At 41.9% G+C, this 17,052-nt stretch overlaps 1 protein-coding gene across 14 annotated transcripts in view; it reads right to left on the minus strand.

Moving 5' to 3' along the window:
* Positions 1–16,873, minus strand: part of mbnl1 (muscleblind-like splicing regulator 1) — a 72,542-nt gene extending 55,669 nt beyond the window's left edge. For 7 of the 14 annotated variants that reach the window (XM_061798286.1, XM_061798284.1, XM_061798285.1 and 4 more), the window contains exon 1: positions 8,510–8,987. The gene's annotated coding sequence lies outside the window, so the exon portion shown is untranslated. Of the gene's footprint in view, positions 1–7,500; positions 7,771–8,509; positions 8,988–15,095; positions 15,244–16,738 lie in introns of those variants that run through there. The other 7 variants (XM_061798280.1, XM_061798272.1, XM_061798277.1 and 4 more) reach the window with 7 other exon arrangements.
* Positions 16,874–17,052: the final 179 nt, after the last annotated feature.

Below are 17,052 nucleotides of genomic sequence, written 5' to 3' on the forward strand. Positions count from 1 at the left end.
ACTTTAGCACCGATGAGAAAACAACAGAGAGGGTGCGGTTCACAGTTATGATAGGCCTTCCTGAAAGAGATGACATAGGGTGATCAACTATTACTCAAGTGACACTACAGCTCAAGTCGAGTTAAAGTATATGCGGCATTCTGCAAAATCCACGCAGCTTACTTGTTTTGCTGCAACATCTACTATGGCAACAGGATGAACAAAATGATAGCTTCCAGCCAGCACTTCTATTTTCAGCTCTTGACTGCAGAGGAGAAGGTTTCCTTTTGTTTGCTGCTGCTGGGTTTCAGCATACTGATAGAAGTGGAGGCAGGGTGACAGTGTGCTGAGATAGGTCATCAAAGTGGAGGACGCCAGGAGGAAACACAACACCGCAGGGCTCCATGATGATGCTGCAGCAGCTACTCGGAATATTACAGCATGTCAATAACGCCCTCTCTGACCTTTACATATAGAGTATGTTTACCACTCTTTCTCTTGAGGTCTCCACAGACAGACACAGAAAGACATTAAAGGCGTCTTTATACTCGCGCGGACGGCGATCGCGCTGACATCACTGCGGCTATCCGGGGCGTAGTTAGCCTTTAAACTCGAGCTCAACCCACGGGCGCAGTTTTGAAAATGTACTGCAGTTCACCTCCAAGTCGAGGGTGTCGCTACTGCTGGTATTGGCTAGGACACCACAGGGTGGAGTTTCCTCTGCTTTTTTTGGCCATTTCCGGTAGCGGTTTTTACTTTCCTTTCAGTAACAAGGAACAAAGCAACAACAATGGCGACCGTGGAACAGTGTCTGCTAGAACAAATGGACTTAGATCACCAGATGATAAGTTTAATTATGCTGCAAAATCGATCAAGAAGGCGGCGGCATAGATGGTCTATAGAACCATGGGGCACGCTGAGTACGTCATCAAAGCATGTGACTAAAATGGACCAATCACGAGAGATGATCTCCACGGCGTTCGACGCTTTTGTTGACTGCGTGCCAAGCTACGCAGAGGTGCTGCGCGGGGCAATTCGTTGGTCACGTGATGCAATGCGGGTGTTGTCGGCCGCGCGACCGCAGGAGTATAAAGAGGCCTTAAGGCACAGATGTCAAACTTAAGGCCCAGGGGCCAGATCTGGCCCGCCGCATCATTCTATGTGGCCCGCAAAAGCAAAACGTGCTTGAACTGCCATGATTCTTGCTAAAATCTGTAGAAAAAAAATTTAATTGTCAAAAAGGAATAAATATTTCCAACCATGTTTTTGTTACCAAACCTCTTTTTACAATACAGTAACTTCAACAATAGTTACAAAGTATTACCCTTGAATATCGATTTCCAAACTATTCATCTATTAATTTGTTGTCTATGTAATAATATAAGGAGGTGATTCAATATTTATATGATTTCAAAATCTTAACGGCCCTCTGAAAGAAACCATAACGACAATGTGGCCCGCGACACAAATTAGTTTGACATCCCTGCCTTAACGGCTGGTACAAGGGCTGGCCTAAAATTCATATCACGGTATAAATGTAATCACTTGACGTAATGGAATATATCGTCATATAAAATTAAGTGTAGAAATGATAAAGTATTTCTGAATGAGTTATATAGACCATTCGCAAAACCAAATTGATAAAAAAAAAAAAAAGATAATCTAATTTTGAGAACCTTTATTGTGCAGATCTCAAAAGTTCACATTCAAACTCAGGACTCTATGGTGGAAACAAACTCAAATAACATTGCTGATATTATAAATATTAAACATAATATATATTACGATAGCATACTTTTGACCTTATAGGCTCCGCCTCCTGGCTAATGTATGTGATAACATATATATTCATATCCAGTTTTCGGAAGTGTGTGCTAGGCTTACTGTGTAGCTGTTGTAATATTTTTTTCTCTAGACGGTATTTAATTTACGTACCTCTGAAATTGCTGTTCATCGTTGATTACCCTGCGCTGTAACACGATTACAGCAAGAAGTGTACAGTACCACATACCTAAACACTTATTATTCTGGTGTTCCGGTAATGTACATTTCACGTTAGCTTAGTAGTTAGCATGGCTTCTCAGTTTTCTTCCGTTATATACTCCTCTTCCTCCTTACGTACAATACTTGTCAGACGTCTAGCTTATTCGGTGTAATGGAGGCGAGGGTTAGTGCCTTAAGAGGAGCAGTTCCACATCATGAAGGGACAGTGTTTAGCCGCACTAACTAGCTCGGAGCTGGTGCAGACTCGGAACATATTAGCTTAGCGCCTAGCATCCGGAGGAGCCGGGAAAGCAGGGATGATGATGCTTGATTGTTTGACTTGGAGACAACATTTTTAAAAGCAGTGCTTACAGCTATGTTGTCAGATGTGCTTGAGGCATTTTCACACAAAGGCAGATATGATGACAACAAACATTACGGCAATAAATTGGTAGAGCTGTAATCCATAACGTTGGCTAAATTTATACCGTCTACTGCATATACCACGCAACCCTAGCTGCTCCTCTATTCCACCGATATTTTACATCAGCTCAAACACAGTATGCTGGGTGACTACAGTCAAGACTGTATACAAGGAGAATAAAGGCCAGAGTAATAGGACAATACACAGACACGCTCCGCTATCCTGAATGTCCTCACCATAGTTGGAAATGCTATCAGCCCTCTTCTAGCCACCTTCATCATCAAGTCACAGCCCCCTCGCGAGTGTTCGTTTAACTTGGTTTGCAGAGGCATTAAATAACTTGGTAGTCTTGGGGCAAGAGCGCACAAACAATCCACGCTTATTCTTCCGTAAGCCAACCTCTGGAGAGAATGAGGCCTCTTGTTTAGCATGCTGACACACACAGACAAACTGTGTCACGATCATGTGTATTCTTAAATTACGGTGAATATATGATTGTGTGCAACACTGCATCTTTGTGTGTTTGCGTGTGTTAAGGATGTGCTGAAGTCAACAGATATTAACGATCATGCCTGGCCTTATGGCTTAATGAGAAGCTCATTGGATCTCGTTTATGTCTGAAACATCGTCAGCAGCTCACAGGCTGATTTCTATACAGTAGCCGCTGACACATTTGGGAAGCTGTCTGATATACAGGTGATGTAGTCATGGATGACTATTCCCTTACCATTGTGTAATGTATACTATTTTTAATGGGAAGCTACCAAATTTCCCTTCATTTTAATATTAACTATTTAGATTTATTTTTGATTTATCACAAATCTGTTACCACTCGCATCTTTCTAATATACAATACTAGACTTTACACCGATTTTAATTAGCATTTTATGGTGATCGGGTTTAATGTCATAATTCGCCGATTGATCGGCTCCGCAAAAGACATTTACTCCGCGTCGCCATCGTGCACAGTATATTTGAATCCAAAAGCTAGTTTATTTTTAGCCTTGTTGCATGTCTTTTGACGTAGTACTGTAAATATCTGACGGCCAATAAAGATATTTTTAAAAAACGTGTGTTGGTGGGCACCAGTGCTCAGGAGAGGAGAGGACGTTCATTTAAGGCTTGCTTGAGGTATGTTCACGTACTTTTAATACGATACGGCTCGCACGCAGGCAACAAAACGTTATGTAGTCTAGCAAGCTTGTGGTTGTACGTAAACATGCTGCCGTTCTGTAATTTAATTACAACAAATTAACAAGTTAGCACCCATTATTTCTGTCATGTTGTAATGTTGGTTTGACCTGACTGATTTGAATACACGATCTGACGAGAGCAGTGATTTCCAACCTTTATGGAGTCAAGGAACATATTTTACAATTGAAAAATCACACCAACAACCAAAAATGTCACAAAAAGTGGACACATTAATTACTGAATGTACTTCTTGCCATCTAATAGAAGATCATTAATTTATTCTGTCTGTCACTATGCCTCACTGGCATAAATAGAGGAACAAAGATACATTTATTGTAAATAAAACATTTTGAGCAATTAAGTACACAAGTATATACAGTAAACAAACAGGTCATTTAAATAGACACATTCCTCCATCTTGTGATCGGATCAGTGATCGGTTATAATTTTTTTAAACTCGCTGATCGGCCCCAAAAATCCTGATCGTGTAAAGCCTGTACATGACTTCCAATATCATTGTTAGGCTCAATGGAAAATGAGAAATACATCCTTATTTGTATCAGCACCAAAATGAAACCTTCCTTCATAAATACCCACTACATACTGTAACTGTAGTTAAGGAAAATGTATACAAATGGGGGTGAGAGTAATAACATTCCTGCATTTACATAAAAATTGAATGGGTTCTTCTTAGCCCTCGTCCTGCCCGTAAATGTGTGTCTTGATTAAGTAATTTTTCTGAAATGTAACAAAAGAAACAATGAATAATAAAATGAAGGTGTTAAAATTCCATGCTTGTATAATGTAGAAAAAGGACAAAGATTAATCACTTAAATTTGTTTCGAAAAAATAAACCTGTAAAACTTGAAAAATAAATATCAAAGGGAGGAAAAGTACAATAATAAAATCAATATTCTTTATGGTCCAATTTTTTTCAGGGGTGTGTTTACTTTCTACATCGGCTGTATTTCTTGCCACTGTTATCTGTATGACTTTCATTGAGTTAATACTTTTCAGGGAGCAAAGCCAAGCTCGTGAGGTGTGATGAGTGCTTGCTCGGCCTTCTAATAATGCAGACATAAACATGTCCAGTGGCCTGGTGAGGAGGAAAACAAGGATGGGAGGGAAAGAAGAGGGCTGTGTTATTTAAAATAATCCCACCAAATTCCCCCCCAAAAAGACTCAGTAGTAATTTTAGACTTGTTTTCTGATTAAATATTTTATTTTCAGCCAGATTTTGTCCCGCCCACATTTTGGTCACGTCAGCCTGCCACAGCCTGACAGATCAGGTGCAGGAGGAGATGACATTTTCTCATTGAACTATACTTTTTTTGTAATTTTTGCCAATATTGAAACTCTGGATGGTGTTTTTTAAGACAATAATGAGTGAAAATAGGTATAGAAAAACATTTTAGTTTTTTTTTTTTTTTTTTTTTTTTTTTAAATCTATCATTAAAATGCCTCAATAATTTTGGGGTGTTATAGCTGCTGTGTTCATGTGAGACTGCAGGTGCTATGGTACATGATTGCTTGTATTGAGCGAGTGCCAAGGTGGCAGCCACCACGGCTGTTCATTTTAATTGAGAGCAAACACTCCAATAAATTAGCAAATTTTCAGCACTTTTAGCGATTGAACATCATTTTGGGTTGTCGCTGTTGTGTTCATGGTAAAGTGCAACGGTATGATAGCAATATAAGGTATAATATACAAAGTTGAACAAAGCGGTGTTTGGAAATGGAAACTCAAGAAAGCTGTATAGTATAATGCATTATTTTCTCCATACTGGCTATCCAGTGAATTTGGTCTCCACTTCTGCCACTTACATCACACCAAGCCATGAAGGGGGGCGGGGGGGTGTTGATTTTGGTGACGAAAAAGGGGCGTTCCAAGTGCAATTAGTTACAGTATTTACCATCCATCCATTTTCTGTCCTGCTTATCCCCACTAGGGTCGCAGGCGTGCTGGACCCTATCCCACCTATCTTCGGGCAAGAGGCGGGGTACAACCTGAACTGGCCAATCCAGCCAAATCGGACGGCACATATAAACAAAGAACCATTCGCACTCACATTCACACCTACCCATTGCTCCAAAATGGATAGTTATTGGAAATGACTGCCAGTTTCATTTCCTTGAGCAAGAATGCATAAAATCAACTTTGGTAGTGAAATATGGACCATTTGGACCTTTGGTCCTTTAAAAAGGATCTTTGTGGGGAAAAAATATATATAAAAAAAATTAAAATCTGGCCCCATCACGCACCTCTAATTTGATTTCTTTAGAAACCACAGCAGCAGAGGAAAAGCAACCATTCACAACCCCGCAACTTTGTGCTGACGTGTTACCTTGGGCTTCAGGAGCTATGCTAAAACGATGGCAGAATATCCACATCCGCAAAATAAAAAAATGTCCATCAATCATCAAGCACAGCGGTGGGACCTCAGGCACTTGAGAGGATCCAGAAGCAGTGTGAAATTAGCAACATTTCTGCTCGACAGGTATGTTTATCACCTCCCTTTGATTTTTTTTATTAATTTTCCATTCCTTCAAACCAATAACATTTAGTCTTACTCATCACGAATAAGTCCTGGTACCAACGTAACAGCCATGACTAACGTCGGCTTGTTTACAGTGCTATCTTAGTATTGCTGGCACTGCTATTCTATTGAAGCTGAATGTGCATTCTCCGTTACGACTACACACTTTCGTAATCGCATGCGATTACGAATGGCCATGTTTGAGAATCGCGCTTGTACACGTTAGTGATGGGTGTGGCTTTGATTAGAGATCTGGGGCTGGATTAGTGACGTGAGGCTACATTCAAATCTTACAAGCAGTTTTTCACACTGCAAATTCTACCTTTCAATGTTTGTTACTAATTATCATAGTCTCCCCTTCAAGTTGAACATGTCAGGAATGGAGAAAGAGCACAGGGAGTGACAGGGGTGTCATTCAGAGTCATTTTGACTCCAGCATTTCCGTACAAAACAATGCAAAACAACACTAAAGCCACTTGCTGCTTTGTATCAGAACCAGCATGACTCAACTGTTCGTGGGAAACAGCTGGACTGAAGTTTACGGTCCACATGTCTGATCATTAGTCATATAAAAAGTGTGCAAATAAATATTAGAGAAGGTGAAGGAGTCAAATACTGGTGTAATGACATGTCCGAAGCAATTAGTTTTTCCTCAGCGAGGAATTTTATCCGAGTGAAGGTCTCCAAGTCGCCCAAAACTGTGACATTGGTGAAAAGTGATGACAACACAGTAGGAACACAGAGAAAAGCCCTCGTGTAATAAAGGCTTAACCTGTCAGCGCCAATGCTGTCAAGCATATAATCCCGTCTGTACTCTATATCATGGGCTCCACAGACTCTTGGAGAGCTTTTTAGCAGGAACAGCATACACCTCAGGTTTCTGCCTGATTAAAATTATGTCACTAGTCAAGTCTACTTGCTGCATGATCCAATGCAATCCACCACAGATCTCTCGCTGCATCTGCGGACATACTTGTGATACTTGTGTGTGCATGAGCGCCACTGTCTGAGCTACCTACTGACTCCCACAAAGTCACAACAACAACATTCCACATCATTGCCCCAACCGCAGACACACTACCAAGAGGAAGCCGGGAGAGATGAGAGGGGAGCAGGGCAAAGGTACTGAGCAAGGGGGGACAAAGGGGAGGAGAATAAAAAGATTAATTTTTAAGCTTCAGAAGATCCACTGATCTTATCATGACTTTAGCAGAATCCCATGCTGATAAAATTTAGACCATTTTTGAGTTAGGGCAATTTTGAAAAAAGGCAAGACCCTTCAAGGGCTGATTACACTCATATGATCCACACACAAGAATATTTCTGAGCGAGGTACGGTAATCTCATTAGACTTGAAAACAAAGCCTAAAAAGAACTACTTACTTTCAATTCAGTTTAACCATTGAGAAGTGCATTCCCTCCATTTGCTTGTTTTTCTTCTCCTTCTTGCCCCTGTTTCTTTTGCTTAACTTTGTCCCTCTCTTGGTAACTCCCCCTCCGCCAGACACATGCAAACACTCACTGAGACACACACACGCAGGCACAGACGGAGTCACCCTCTCATTGATACACACACACACACACACACACACACACACACACACACAAGCACACAAACGCGCTCTCTCTCTTTCTCTCTCTCTCCCTCTCTCGCTCACCCTCTCTCCTCCCGCAACCCGGAATGCTTGGCAAGATTCTACTGTACTGAAATACTGTGCTTACCATATAAGGTAGCAGCAGTCACATGTCACATATAATTCACATGCAGCAGGCGGTAGTTTGCGGTGCGCACACACATTGAAAAACACACGCGCGCAAAATCATGCTTCCCCTTTTGGGCTGACGCAGCAATGGAGGGAAGAGGCAGAAGGGAATCAAATGTTACCATTCCTCCTCGTCATAACCACGCTATGCAGGACAACTCCAAAGAGTGGTGAGTCAGACAGGGGGAACGAGAGCCCAGTGGGTGATCTATTGATTATCTTCACTGCTTCCTGGATCAAGAACGGCCCTCAGCACACTTGCACGCGCGCGCATACACACGTCAGAAAATCTCCTCGTGAACTAGCCTGAGGAAATGGCTATTGTGACTGACCGCTTAGAGGGAAGAGTGTTTCTTCCTGCGTGCGTGAGTGTGTGTCAGTGCCAATGGCTATAAAACAAGCGGTAACAGACAGACGTTAACCCTTTGGCACACATGCTGGATACACAGAGCAATCATGGCACACATACTGGATACACAAAGCAATCACTAAGGACAACAATCCCCATATTGTGACTTATGCTCCAATGCAGACGCCCACTTTGGAAAGTCAAGGCTGCAGCAACCACAGGAGGAAAGATCGAGCTAAACCGCTGAGGCCGGGAGGAGGGTTACGAAGCGAGTTCTTACCTTTCACATTGCTCTCCCGATAATGTGTGAGTGCTTCCGCGTGTCGACTGACTATGTTTGCGCGTGTGTTCAGACAGGCTGCGACAGCAGACCCCCAGGCACCGGCTGGACCATTCTCAGGCAGGCAGGCAGGCAGAGCACAGCACGGCAGAGCCACTGGCAGAGGAGAGGCAAGCGGGTGAATCAGCAGCGAATGAGTAGAGGAGCTGTGCAGAGCCCAGCACCACAGTGAGAGGGAGGGAGAGAGGGAGTGAAGGAAAAGAGGGAGGTGGAGTGTGCGTCTGCAGTTGCGTGTGCACGTTGCAGCGTTGGCTCTGAACGCCAGTGTCTCCCCACCGCTGCCTCTTCGAGTGGCTGAACTAACTGCGGAGACGGGAGAGTTGGGCTGACTTTCTCCCCAGCCTCTGGATCATCTGTCTGCTGCCCGAGGAAAGTGGTGCGAATGTGTGGGTGGGGGGAAGAGGGGCAGTAGCAACAGCTGTGGAGGAGGACAGAGATTAGGAGGAGGCGGAAGCTCCCAGGACACAGCAGATAATGCAGTCCCCTCATATTCCTTCGATTCCTTTCTGCAGGCGGATAACGCCCCTTCCCAGCAGCCCCCTTTATAACAGCAACATGGCTATTGCCTACCCATTCAGAGCTGGAAGTAAATAGGGAAGAGGGGGAAAGACGCTAGACTTCAGAAAATATAGCTAAGAGATAAAGGGGATACAAGAACATGAGTAACAGGAGGCCAATAAAAGCAGAGGAAGATGAGGCAGAGTGAGGAAGCACATCAAATGGAATACGAGATTTGTACAATCCAGACAGGAAAGGATAAGGCAAATACAGGCAAAACAAGGATTATGAAGAACAGCAGCACTCCGACTACTGCTTAAATCTCCCTTGCAAAATCAATAAGCAACACTTATTTACTTCAATATTTTGTTCCCTTGAATCCAGACAAACTGAAATGGAATTGAAAATCACCTACTGGCAACTGGCATCCTAGATAAACTCAAAAAATTACAACCCCACCTGATGATCTGCAAGATACCCGAACATTCAAAGGTTTGGGGTAACACAGTCAATTTCATATTTTCCATAGATACGAACTGTTGTATATACAGTAAAAGTCGATTGACTAAACATGTTTTGTAATTGACTATGAAATGATGTACTGACTGAACATTTTCCCAGCAACGGTGGGATGGAGGGTGGGGGGTCACTTATTGAACATTTTGCCCAAAAATACCAGTCAGTATATTTTTCATTATTGGGCCTGCCTTGAACCAAACATGGGGGGGAGGGGCAAAGCACAGTGTTAGGGGGGCATAGCACAGTGTTAGGGGGCCACTGCCCCCCCGAAGAGCCGCCACTGGGTTAATTTCTCCCACATCAACAATCACAAGCGTCTGGATGTGCAGTCTTGTTAATCTATGATGCATAGGAGCTAATGCTGTACCTGTAGCCTTGTCGGTCACCAGTTATCAGTAACTAGCCAGCATGACCTAAACACTGAACTCCCTCAGTAGATAGGAAGGTCTGCACTTTACCATCAACACTTTGTTCATCAAGCAGTATTTTCTCCATAACCTGAACGTCTGTTGTTGTCCTGGCTCTCAGCTCATCCATCTTGTTATCGAGAGACCGGACAATGGCTAGCAACAGGCTAGTTAGTGGCGGTCATCTAGCTATGGCACTTAGCTCCGAATGTAGCTTGTGTCTCTTGCACATGTCAGTCACCATCTTGTTTATGTTTGTCACAGGCTCCTTCATCCACTCGCCAGATAATCCTCAGAAGCGCAAGTGCTGCTCGTGGTAGTCTAGCAAGGTCGTCGAAGGATACGCCAAGGTTGCAAAGTGGTCTGAGATTTTCCGACATCCAAATTCATAGAAACTTGAATCAAACATATATCCTAAGTAGGGATGTCCCAATCTGATTGCGTGATCGAAAATCGGGGTCGATCACATGATTTTCATCTGATCGAAATCGCGTGAAAAAGATTGGTTTTATTCATTTTCTGACATTTTGAATGTCACATTGTGACCAAATAATCCAAAGGTACAAAGATATTGCCAAATGGAACAGTAATAGCTTAGTTTTATATTAAACAATGTAACTTGTCGGGGTATTTTTAGTACCGGTATAAGTGGCTGAAAGTGACACGCAGACGCTGTGTTTGTGTGTGCGTGCGTGACACCCCAAGTGTAATTTACTCTTAAACTAAACACACAACAAAAAAATTAGACACATTGTATATTTGAATACAAGACACACATGATCGTTTCAGAAATCACCAGCTTAATGCTAACAGTCAATGGGAAACCCACATTGACGGGCTAGCTAGAATTAACATTAGATCACGGGTGGGATTTACCCTCAAATAATGAATATTAATACACAAACTACAATAATATAACAATACTCACAGGCATATATTCTTCCTAATCTGTGGAAATGAAGTTCATGTTTTATCGCGACGTTCTACTATTCTTTTTTACTGCAAAAGTGTAGCTTCATGCATGCATCGCACCACACTGCCACTAAGAGGCCAAGGTGCGCACAGCAGGAACAGCAGACATTTTCCACCCCGACTGTCTAACATGAAATCAGACTGAAATTTTCCTGTTTTAGGTCAATTAGGATTATTTCTATTTGCTAAATACATATTGTCTATTTGCTAAATATATATATGTATTATGTTTATTTCTATTTTTATATTATTACTCTACTTCTTGCCAATTTATTTTTTGGTTGTTCATTTAAATATTAAAAGTTGAGTTTTGGTAATTATATGTATCAGATCGGCACTCGGGATCAGCAGATACTTAAAATCAAAGACTCGAACTCGGACTTGGGCGCAAAAAAATAAAATAAAAATGTGATCGGGACATCCCTACTTCTAAGGACATTATAGCTACGATTGTATCGAGCACGCCCACGACCCTAATGAGGATAAGCGGTACAGAAAATGGATGTATGGATGGATATCCAAAACTGCCATTAGCAAAACAAACAAATAATAAATCCATGCCAATGAAAACCTAACCTAAACCTCCTTGATGGATGTAATATCGGGGTAAAAAAAAAAAGCAACTGGGAAGACTCACAAAATGGGAGTGCAGAGAAATGGACAATTGTAATGAAAATGTATGGACAGAATCATTGAATTTTGGCTTCTGTCTGGATCCCCGCATCCCTCTAACTGATGTTCTGCTTTGGCATTAAACCCTGCAACACACCAACTCACAACCAGAAAACTACACAAAATAAAGTTACACTGAAAATGGTACATTCAGAGGAACATTGTCAATCTCTCACTGGAATAGAAAAGCTTTCACAAGAAATGCAAACTGTTGCAGTTTAATTTCCGGCCCGCAACATCATTACAAAAAGGCTAACACAGACTTAACAAACCCTCGTACAAGGTGTTACTTTTTTTTAGATGGCTTGGCATTGGCAGTTGTCTACCCTCAACTGAGTGCCATTCTAGTGTTGCAAGTGCATTAAAATATTTCATCTTAAACACACCAAATCTTTCAATGTGTCTGTGTCTGTCCGTTCCCTCCCAATGTGAAAGTGTTTCTAATTCTACACAGCTTAAACACAAAGCTTGTGATAAGTCATGTCTAATTTACACAGTGTGCCTTTAAGCACGGTGTTACAAGCTGCAGTCACAGCTGCAACACTACCTTCCAGAATGTGGCTGCAATGCGCTTGCACACCATAACAACAGCTTGTTTAATACACAGGAAGACAGACACATTTATGTGATTAAGATTGGGAACAGTCAACGTAATGGAGATAACATATCACAATGCTGCCAAAGATCTGGGCCCCGCAAGAACTGATGTGGAATTTCCCCTCTGCTGCTGAAGCCAAGCATAGGCAAGATCTCTTCCGATATAGCCTTCTTTTCCCATCCTTCCAAATGATTATCATGGAGTGGTTACAGTAGCCGAGTTGACCTGTCTATCCCCACTTTGGAATACATCTTTATTCCCTAATCCACGTCTCCTCCCCAAGAACCACAAGCACTTGTATTTGTCACAGCCGTAGCATTGTCCAATCGAAAGTGTGATCCAAGTTTGCAGACGCCAGATGGGTTGATCATTTAGCTACTTAAGAAATGTTTCCTTTTGGGAGAGTATCTGCTCCAATGTACAATCGAAACCAGTTCTATGTTTGTTGGCTTTGATCCTGTTTTATTCTCTGACAAGATAATGATGCGAACCTCTCCCAGGATTCATTGACATTTTCTTACTTCTACGATTTCAAGCACCTGAAAGCTATGGTAAATTTTATATCAAGACAAATATACTAATTCTCAAATTAATAAATTACATTTAAACAACTGATTAATTAAATGTAATTAATTAGTTACTGGTTTATTTTTTTCCCTCCATTCATTTTCTGTATCACTTATCCACACTAGGGTTGCGCGTGTGCCAGAGCCTATCCAAGATGGCTTTGGGCAAGAGGCGGGGTACACCCTGAAATGGTAGCCCAGAAACGTGTTGATTTTTTTAATTGCAATTTACAGTGGTACAAACAAAAACTACTACCGGTACTACTATTACTACGATTATGACTACTGCTGCTACTACTACTATTATTAATCCATCCATCCATTTTCCATACCACTTATCCTCACTCGGGTCGCGGGCGTGCTGGCGCCTATCTCAGCTAACTCTGGGCGAGAGGCGGGGTACATCCTTGGCTGGTCGCCAGCCAATCGCAGGGTACATATAAACAAATAAGCATTCCCATTCACATTCACACCTATGGGCAATTTAGAGTCTTCAATTACTTACCATGCATGCTTTTGGGATGTGGGAGGAAACCAGAGTACCCGGAGAAAAACCACACAGGCATGGGGAAAACATGAAAACTCCACAGAGGCGAGGCCGGATTTGAACCTGGGTCCTCTGAGCTAACTAGTCGCCCTACTACTACTACTACTACTACTACTATGACTAATAATAATAATAATACATGAAAATAATAAAACAAATTTCTAGTAATGATAGTAAAAGGAAAAATAATAAGCATATAATAAAATAATAGCAATGATATATATTACATATACTGCACATAAAACAATATCTCAACCCTTTCAGTCAATTAAATTTTTTAAATAAAGTTCAGCTTATCAATCTATTTTAAAAAATAAGCACTTGTAATAACGCTGCTCTCCAAGGCTTTGTGAACACAAAAGAACATTTAAAAAAATGGGGGTGAAACAAAGAATTCACACACGTTAACCAAAGTGAACACTAACTAACTGAAAACAGGAAGTGGTGTTTGCGTGTAACTGCAAAATGGAGTTCAAGGGGATTTCCGCCAACTGGACACAACAAGGCTGTTAAGTTTCAACAGTTTGAATGATCAGTGTTTGATGGCAAGATAATAAACAGATGGAATGCTCCCTTAAGAGAAGACAAGGAGGTTGTAGGTTGCTTGGTCACATTAACCCCTTTACAAATCGACTCCTAACTTTTTTCACAGTTGTCAAAACGTATATTTCCACTTTCTCTCCTTCCCGGATGAGACGAAATTTCCACTTTCAACTGTCCTATTATGTCAAGAGCTCTGCTATTTCCCAACCTTCTGCAAATGCCACTGGCTGGCTAATGTGAACTCTCACTCTCCTGAAGAAATGTCCCCGATCCTTGGTGTGCCAACCTCTGACCGCTCATCTATCACTAAGCCGCAAATACACATTAGGCTTCCATTACAGAGCATCACGGTGACACAAAAGCAATGGAGCACACAGCCTGCCTGCCTGCAGAAAGGCCAACAGCTGGGAGCAGCAATCAAACTAACCCATTTAACTAGAATTTGTTTTTGTGGCAGTGGAATCAAAAAGCGAAATAACAGTAGCCGGGGTCATTTCCTGATTGTGTTACGTTATATATTTAGACCGAGCGAGTCTTATGCTATGTAAACAACCATCCTATAAATACAGCACACATTTGTAAAAGTGTACGAGAAAACTAAGACAAGTTGTAAATATGTGGCTGCTGAAAACCCAACGTGGAGACTGAGGAGTTTAGCAGTTTTTATGCTTCATAATTTGTGGTTTTCTCTAAATTTATTTTCCACATAGAGAGGGGCGGGGGAGGCAGGTGTAATTCAAGCAAGCTGTCAAGTTTGAAATACAGAGTGAGGAAATAGCACGCTGCTTCGTCCTCTTCTGGTACTGGAAAGAATGTGTGAGTGCATGTCTGTGTCCGCGCCTCCCTACACAAGCTGGAAGCTTATCTTGCAGATAAAAAGGAATCGAATAGAAACACCCTTTCCGAAGAGGCCTTTCACTTGGGCTTCTAGGAGGTTCTCTGTCTAGATACTGTGTGACATACGACTGCAAATACAAAAATACAAAACAAACTCTCCTTATCCCAGATAAAGCCTTAAATACACTTCACCAATTAGACTGGACAACATTGTATGAAGAGCAACCGAGTTCACAAGTAAACCTTGCCAAGTTAAAATAAATAAATAAATAAATAAAATAAAAAGCCAGAAAACATAACTGATCAAAAGTGATTAATTACAAATGTAAATCAGCAGAGATTAACAGAGTGCTTACAGTGAGCTTACCTGTGTGTGTCTAGTGCTGAAGTGCCACTCGGACGGACAAAGCACTTTAAGCAAAGGTCACGCTGACGCAACGCACCACACCATGAAGGAACATTTTCGCTTCCCCCATCCGCTACTTCACTCACTCACCCCTCTTGCTCACTCACAATAGCGCCTTCTGCTTAGCAACGGCCATACTGCAAGTGTGGTCAGGTTTACAGCGAACCATCACTGCGCAACATCAAGTCTCCATGACAACCGCGCCTTTATCTCATTTGCATCCTCTGCTTGCATTATGTGATTCAAAATATGGTCACCTTGTTATTTAGCTCTCTCTGTGTCCCTTTTTTTTTTTAAACTTCCTCTTCCTCTTCACTTTCACAGCTGTGTGCTATGGTTGTAATGCACACTGTGTCCACATATACTGACATGCAGCTCTTAAATCAACAAATTACTGTAATTCATTGACTACTGTTTGTATTCGTCCAGTGGAATCCAACGGTTTACTGCCACCAACCTATTCTTTTCGGCATGTACGTTTTTTTCAATGTGTGAATGACGGTCTCCCACAGCTTGTCTGAAATTCAGGTTCATAAAACACTGTAATGGCAAACAGTAACCCTGTAAATTGTGGTGTTGCGTCGCTTTGGATTTGAGATCAGCACAGCTTTTGAGTCGAAGATGAAGATTTAGGGGGTGTATCACGGCCTGTCATGTCGATTATAAGGGAGAGAAATGCCAACACGGAAGTTTGACAAGTTTAGACACCTCACACTCGAACAGAGTATGTATACTTTAAGTTATGTGTCACGGTAGGTAGTAGAAAGTGTGTGTCGCGATTGTGAGAAAAGATGACGCAGTTCATGGAGTGAATGATGAACGGCATATAAAAAAAGCCAGTGATGTTCAACTCGAGTCATGCGGTGCATCAGCATCGCTCACAGGTGCGGTTCATAGTTGTACATCTGTAAATAAATTACTATTTTGCCATCATTGAGGTACCAGAAAAGCAAAAAAGATTAGCATCTAAGTCACTGTTCTGCTTGACGTTTCTTTTCACAAAAAGCTTGTTTTCTCCGCTTGGTGGTCAGAAACCGGTGTTTTTGGTGAAACCAACTCATGTTCGAGGAAAGCTATCAAAAGCTCTTTCTCAGTCTTTTGGTGTCCCAAGGCGTCTAAAAACAGCTAGCAACATGGGGAACTCTGAAAATGGCTGGCACTGGATGAGTTAATCATGAGGTAATGGACCGAATCTTACTAAGACATCTAAAAAATTATTTACTTTGAAGTTTGTAGGATCAGTTTATACTGTGTGTACAAAGGACTATAAATCAAATACCTTACACCTTGAAAATACATTTTGAGCCAGGCCTTCCCTCAGGTCCAACATCAGTGATCTTTGACCTAAGGGTTCCCTAGTTGTTGTGGCTTCAAAAGGGAAAACCCATTTCGATGAAAAGGCTAGGTGTCCCAATACTTTAGTGCTCACTGATATGTTTGCATTCTTGCTGCTAGTGTGTGTGTGGAAAGAGGAAGTGGAGAGAATGAGAGCAGTTTGCACGGTGCAAAGATAGAGGTAAAGATAGAGGAAGTGGTCGCTATTCACAGAGCTAAAAAGAAAAAGGATGTGATAACACCCTCAGAGCAGGCAGGTTTCAACTCACCACCTTTAGTTAGTCTTCAGTCAGGGCCTCCACCTATTTCTCCCTGAAGGACTGCATCTCTGGAAGTATCACAGGAATGTTGAGGCAGGCCTCTGGAGGTCTCTGGAGCGCGCACACGCCTGCAGGGCCACTCAGCAGCACTCAGCACCTGTCTACAGCTGCTAGTGCACAGAAAGAGACAGAGTCAATCATGCAGGACAGCAGAGCAAAAGAGCAGAAAAGAGAGAGGGGGTGGAAGGGTGGCAAATGGACAATGATTCATCAGCCCAGACAAGACAGTAACACAGCATAAAAGTTGCATGTTTGGTAAAACA

This window comes from Phyllopteryx taeniolatus, chromosome 14 (assembly GCF_024500385.1).
Source record: "Phyllopteryx taeniolatus isolate TA_2022b chromosome 14, UOR_Ptae_1.2, whole genome shotgun sequence".
NCBI classification, from domain to species: Eukaryota; Metazoa; Chordata; class Actinopteri; order Syngnathiformes; family Syngnathidae; genus Phyllopteryx; species Phyllopteryx taeniolatus.